The 6,969-nt window shown below is 43.7% G+C and overlaps 1 protein-coding gene across 8 annotated transcripts in view; it reads left to right on the top strand.

Annotated features, from left to right (window-relative positions):
* The first annotated feature begins 2,219 nt into the window (after positions 1–2,219).
* Positions 2,220–6,969, top strand: part of ADCYAP1R1 (ADCYAP receptor type I) — a 140,467-nt gene continuing 135,717 nt past the window's right edge. For 4 of the 8 annotated variants that reach the window (XM_061354778.1, XM_061354777.1, XM_061354776.1 and 1 more), the window contains exon 1: positions 2,494–2,848. The gene's annotated coding sequence lies outside the window, so the exon portion shown is untranslated. Of the gene's footprint in view, positions 2,272–2,492; positions 2,849–6,969 lie in introns of those variants that run through there. The other 4 variants (XM_061354775.1, XM_061354774.1, XM_061354772.1 and 1 more) reach the window with 3 other exon arrangements.

Here is a 6,969-nt window from a genome sequence, read left to right as displayed (position 1 = left end):
AATTCCCCTTCTCCTGGGAAAGACAGGGAGCAGATGTTGGAGCAGCACATACTAATTGAACAGCTGGGAACCTTCTTCCATGCTCTAGCAATCCCAGACATTTCATAGTGGGGCTTCTGGTCTTTGAGGTAGGACTTCCATGAATTCTGGAAATTTTGTGGTGACATAGCTAGGGTTTTGATTATGTTCTTGTGGTTGTTTTGTTGGTTTTTGTTGATTTTGTTGAGGAGGGGAAGTTTCTTTAGGTCTGCATATGAATATAGATTTTCTTTTTTGGGGGGAAAACTAAACATTTTACTGTGGAGGCTTCTTTGTCCTGCATCTTATCCGTTAGGATGCAGACAAATGAGACCTCCTGAGATACATATGACTAACATATAGGTGTCTACATCTGGTTTAATTAGTCTTGGCTCCCTTTATACTTTATGAAAACTTAGTCTGGTGGTTTATACTAAGTAGATATATAAAGTAGGTGTAACAGATGACATCCTAACAGTGCCTATCCTTCATTTATGTCTATATAGAGTGCATAGGCTGATTAGCAGAGCTGTATAACATAATCATCTATGTCTTTTGTTAGTTTTCTTTTTTTCCCCTTGTATTTAATGAGGTTACTGAAAGCTGTAAGATGTGGCTAGAGAGGATGGTATAACCGAAGTAAAATATGCAAAGGAAACCTTTGAAGAGTCCAGTTGATTCTTTGGACTGCTTAATGGTGCTGGAATAAAACCAGAGCTGAATGCATTCACAAGGTGTCTGTGCGTGCTTTTCTCAAGAGGAGTCATCTATGCAGCCACGGGGCTATTACTGTGCCGAGGGACTGGGAACAAGGCTGTCTGGTCCAGTGCTTCTGTGATAGAGCTATGTCACCTCAGGGTCCTGCACCTGGACTAAGAGTCACAGCGACAATATCATACAAATAAGTAATTGGGTCAGAGTTTTTCACACTGGGCAGGTAATAGACTTAATTGCTTTTATGACCAAATTGCCTTTTTTCTCATTCATTTAATCTAGGAGCAGGGTAAAGGCAAGGAGATTTGAAAATAATTTACAAGCTAAGAGAAATGGAAGAAGTGAGATGCATAAAATGAAAGGGAAATGATAAAAGGTAAGCGAGGGAAGGGCTTCCACAATGGGAAGAGTAACAGTGTCCAGGTGATGTGAAATTTCAGGGTAATTAGAAGAACCTCGTCAGTACAGGTCTCAGAGAATTTGGATAAGGAAGTGGGCATTCAGCATCTCAAGTTCTTGACATGTATTTGTGGGCCCAGAGATCAGCATGGTTGGCAGCAGGAAAAGCAGAATGGTACAAAGTGTCTGCTCTGGCAGAGGGTTCCTCTACACCTCCTCTAGATGTTCAGACTTGTTTAGTGATAATTTTCTAGGTCTGGAGAGCTTTTCTTGAGTGCTACTCTGTAGAAGGGAAAAATTACTAGATGCTTTCATGCACTTACCTTGCAGGGGACATGTGCCACTCTGCTCTTTCCCAGATAGAAGTCAAAGGAACCAGCTGGATGTGCCTTCCCTGCTCTCCAAACATCTCAGTGCCCTCCACAGCTCCACTGCTGATTTTCCAGCAACAGGTAGAAGTCCTACACTGCTGTTGCTGTGTAGCTCTGAGGTGATACAGGATGGATCAGATGCTGTGGTTCCCATGCAGTCACTTCCGTTCCTCTGTGTGTGTGTCTGCTATGGGAAGTGAGGAGATCCCCTCCACAAGCACAGAGGGTTCATCCTGGACACGGGCCGCCTGCCCATCTGCAAATACCATCTGCAAAATGGTGCTTCTAGAAATTCCCACCCTGCTTCCCCTCAGTTCCTGGCCCTGACAACTCCAGCTACTTTATTGCTTCTCTTTGCAACCAACTTTTTCTGCAGCTCAGGGACAAATTGCCACCCTTCACTCAGCAGCGATGCCATCCTCCCTCCTGTCACTCACTGTGTTTTGCTGACGCTGTCACATTAGTTTAAAAATATAAATAAATCTCTGGGACAGCAAAAACGGTGCTTAGGTAACAGGGAACAGGAGGATTTGGGGGAGGTAGGAGGAGGAAAGAAAAAGAGGAAAAAAAAAATTGATTTAAGAAACTTAATTTAAATAAACCCCTCCTCCAGCTCCTCCTCATTGGTTTCCTTTTCTTCTCCATATTAATGAGGCTATCCAAGGAAAAGCTATTGGTTCCGTACCCCCTTCCCTTTCCTCAGGCACTCGGGGGAGGAGGTGTTTGCATTTCTCCGCAGGACCAGCTCGCTTTGCAGAGCATTGTCTGGGTATGAGAATCACACACACAGAAATACAGGAGAGAGCACACCATAGCCTTGACTCGCAGGCAGAGCATCTGGTCCAGCCTGCACACCCTTTCTCCCACACCCCATCCCTGCTTCCCGAGCACAAACAATAATCCCCTTAAAAAAAAAAAAAAAAAAAAAGGAGAAAAAAAAGTTTGCAGATCTCCTGCCTCCCTTCCTTTTATTTTTCTCCTTGGTTATTTTTGTTTGATTGATTGTTTCCTTGCTTTTTATTTTTATTATTTTTTAATCATTATTTAGCAATGGCAAATTCCTTCACGGCCAGGACCTGGCCCATCCCCTGAGCAGAGGCAGCCTGGACATGACCAGCAGGAGAGGGAGGAGGAATTTGGATTCCCTTCGGAGGCGCCGACCCCTCCTCCGCCTGGTGCGAGCTAGGCGGGGGGAGCCCGGCTGCGGCCGCTCACTTCCACCGCGGGCAGGGGCTGGACGGTTCCGCCGGGGAACTGGCCCGTGTCCCCCCGCCGCCGGCTCCCGCCCCGCCCGGCACGGCGGGGATGCAGCATCGCCAGCGCCGGGACGGATCCCTGCTGCAATGGTGAGTGCTTTCCACCGGGCTCTGCTCCGACCTCCACCAGCGCAGCTCTGCGCCGGCTGCCCCCGGGCAGGGGCCGCAGGGCAGTAGCCGCCGGGTTCTGCCCAGGAGCCGCCAAAGCCAAGCGCCGCTCCCGCAGCCGGCTTTACCGGAGAGGAACCGCCGGCTTGTTTTCGAGTGACATGGATTTACCGGCTCTCCCCTCATCTTCCCCGGGTCCTGGGAATACTTCTTTTAGGGAGAATTGCATGCAAGCTCTCTGCCCTTAGCCAGAGCTGTAGGCTTGGAGGAGGCGTCCGCGAGATAGATTTGATTCTTTCCAAACAAATAAATCTCCCTTTGCAAGTGGTGACGGGTTAACGTGCTCGGTATGGGAATCACGTCTCTTTTTAACACAATATGGCTGGTAAATAAAACCTGATTGCTAACAGCCCCGGTGCTGCTGTCGGCATGTTTGAGCTCAGGGCTCCCTTTGCAGTTCTGCATCCTCACCTGCCGCAGAAACTCTGATTCACCCTTCAAGCAGTGCACCAGTACCTCTCTATTTTTACTGTGGGGTAGTAGTAAAAATTGCTGTTAATGTGACTTTGACCCCTGCTTGCATGCCTCTGCGCGCTTCTGCTTATCAGTATTTGAACAGCTGGTTCTAATAATACTATCTTTATGCAAAGCACATCTTAAGTCGGAGGAATAGCATACAGGGCAGACTCTTTAACGCTATGCTCTGAATTTAACGTGAACAGTTCAGGTATGTATTGGAATCTGAAGAGTTTACAGACAGGAAGAGAAAGATAATGCAACATGCTATTCAGGACTGGAAAATGCATGAAAAAGAGAGATTTGTTTAGTGGCATACTGGTGTTTGTGGCTAGATGATCATCCCGCTTACATAGAAGCAGGTTTGGAAGAGCTCCCTGGAAGTCAGCGTCTTTCCTCTGCATCTAATCTGCTGGTAAACAGATTGTGGCCTTTAGCTTGAGGAATATATTGGAGTAATACTGGACTTAATTATGGTAATAATTAAAAATATATACCAAAGTGAATAAGTCAGCAAAGTGACCTGATTCTTTCCTAGGATATTATGGATTACTATCCATTTTATGTATGCTAATTACAGTGCAAGTGCTGGATTGATACGGCAATGTGCAACATAACTTAAGTAGCTTTTTGGTTGGGTGGTTTTGTTTTTTTGTTTTTGTTTTTTTTTTTAAATCTGTTGGTGTCAACAAACAACAAATGGATTTTCATTTGATGTTTTTTGGGTACACAGCCATCTCATTTCTCTATTCAGTCTATGCAGCGCTGGTCAGGTACAGTGGGGAGTCATTTCCATGGCTAGCACAGGCTAATCAAAGGGAATGTGTGATTACTTAAGGTTACTGTCAATGACAGCATGAAGGCAAAGTCCCTAAAGTGATGTGCGTATAGCTACAGAGAAAGAACACATTATACAGGCATCTGTATTGGGTCATGCAAACCACGTTGGAGCTGTCTTAAAAGAAGTTGTCCTGTAGGATGGTTAAGGCAGCACTGCTCCAATTTGATGAATAATTAAGAAATACTGTTCAGTGTAATAATGGGAGTTGGATTAAAGTTGATGTCTCTGTTTGTGTCTTGATTACAGTTCTGGGTTATGGTCTTCTATTCCCCCTCCCTCCCCCACCTCTCGTACCGTTTTTATGTGCTGAGGGCAATGGTTGCTGGACCATTCAGGATACCTAATACGTTATTGTACTGGCAGTCTATCTCGGACTACGTGAGTGGAAGGTTTCTGTTGTTTTGTTTTCTCCAGTCGAAGGTGTATGTGCAGTGACTGGAAGGGTAGCCACTGGTACTGAACAGATCCAAGGTCATAGGGGATTTTATGTGTGATAAACATATTTGTTTATCTTTAAGCAGGAAGCTAGCATTGTGATCACTCCTTGGCATTCGCTTTCCATCATTCATTGTTATCCCTGGAGGAAAACAGGAGGGCTCTTTCCTCCTTGTAGATTTAAGATGTCTGCTGCTTGCGTGGTGGTGCCACAACTGCATGTAGCTCTTTAGATCTGTTGTTGTTAGTGTGTATGCAAAGCTCATAAACACGAAGGCAGAAGCTTTGTTGTGGGAAGCTACCAGGGAGAGAAAACCAGAGATTTCTGAGATTGTGGGCTGCACCGTTTATCACGTTCAGACCTTTGTTCATCACATCTCTCTTCATTTGGCTGACTGAGCCAGCATCCTGGAGATATTTTTTTCTGGGGTTGAGTTCCATATGTGCCTATGCCTTAGATAAGTTGAGACCCATGTCCCCAAGATGATTCATTTGAATCTAGCAGATTTTGTTTTCTTTTCCTTCCTTATGAGCACACTTAGTACAAACATTCTAATTCCTAAATTAGCTCAGATTATCTTTTAATGAAACCAGAGTGTTTGAGTTAAGAAGCACTGAGAAAAAGTAAACTCAGGACAGACATATGCTGTAGCTCATATCTGGTGGAAAAGCCTGGGGGTCTTTACATTTAGTCCTGATTTAATAAAGGAGTTATTTACTTGCCACAGTTCTCAGGAGAGGTAAAATGGTATCAGGATATACAAGTCAGTGGAGATACTGAACTTTATTTTACCTCACTGGTTGGCCTAGAGAGTGCAGCCTCAACCTTTAAGTCAGCAAAGTGTATTTTTGTGTTGGCTCATGCTCCTTTGTTTCCATTCTGCGTTCTCCTTTCACATCCAGCCATCCCTTATCACCTGTGAAGACACTGGGGGTGGGAATCAGTACACACCGCCGTCTACAGGATGTTGGAGTGAGATTTCCACAACAGTGCAGAAGTGGAACAGCTCTACTGAAAAGGATTTAAACACACCAGTGAGGAACTCCCACTTTTTTCCTATCCACAACTTTGAAGTCATCTTTGCTGATAATATATCATCAGGTATAGCTGTACCACTTTCAGAGTACTCCTTCTACCCAGTATATACAGCAGCATCCCTTGATGAGATTCTTTTCCAGTTTCCTTAGTGCTGAACTTGTTTTATTCTCAAGGAATAAATGTTTTGCATACTGAAATGTATTTGGTAGTTTTCCACAACACTAACAAATACTAGGTAGAATTCATGTGTCTGTGGTGGCTGACTGGATTGTAATTGAGTGGGCACAAATATATGGGAAGAAAAACGTGCTTCTTTTCAGAATGCCTCATAGCAGAATATCCAGTCCTCACCCCATTGCTTTTCTTGTGTTCTATTCTCTGTCCACCTTTTGCTCTCTCAATTTATTGGTCTGTCTTCTTAGGCTTGAACTTTTATCTCCACAAGACAATCTAGGAACTCATAAAACAAACCAGATTGTTTAAGTCTTATGTAATTCACTGCAGTTCATTGATTGTATCCACATGCAAGCTGATTGGATGACCTGTAGAGTAGCCAGATTAATAATTTCAGGATAGAACTTTTTAGGAGGTGCTAAATCATTCCATCTCCTGAAGGAAGGGTAGAAGCATCATCACACAGCGTTTAAAGCTAACATGGTTTTGTGCTGAGGAATATGCCCTTGGAAAGGTTCCTGTGGAAATATACAGAGGCAGTTACAAGGACTTTTGTTTGCTGCTCTGATTTTGTGCTGCTGTTGAATCCAAATTCTTCTGAGGTAATTACCCCATGAAATGAGTTGATTTGCATTTGACATCAGAGTTTATCTGCCCTAGAGACATCCTGGAAGTCTCATTCCTGCCCATTCAGGTGTTAAATTTTACTCTTGGATGGCTTAAGGCAGGACGGTGTTCTGAAATGGCTCTGATTTATTAAATTGACAAAAAGAGTTTTAAAAGGTATGAAAACCTTTACTTAATACCACTCTTAAAAACACCCCAAACAACCCCCAAAACCAAACCAAACAACAAATTAACTCAATAACTGTAGGTTTTGTTAGTGTAACTCATTATGCACTCTAACACTGACAGAAAAGGGTACAAATATTGACATGGCCTAATTCTTCTTCTTAATAGTTATGGTGATAGCGATAATAATTTCCTTTCTAACGTGTTTAGAATATCAAATTCTAAGAGCTCCTTATGGAATATACATTAAACTTCTGCCACTTGTTTAACACCAGCCAGCAGCTAAGTATTGTGTACCGGCTCACT

This window comes from Neopsephotus bourkii, unplaced genomic scaffold, assembly GCF_033783945.1.
Source record: "Neopsephotus bourkii isolate Nb327-2 ecotype Australia unplaced genomic scaffold, CSIRO-AGI_Nbou_v1 NB_745, whole genome shotgun sequence".
NCBI lineage: Eukaryota > Metazoa > Chordata > Aves > Psittaciformes > Psittacidae > Neopsephotus > Neopsephotus bourkii.
This window is presented reverse-complemented; position numbering and strand designations above follow the sequence as displayed.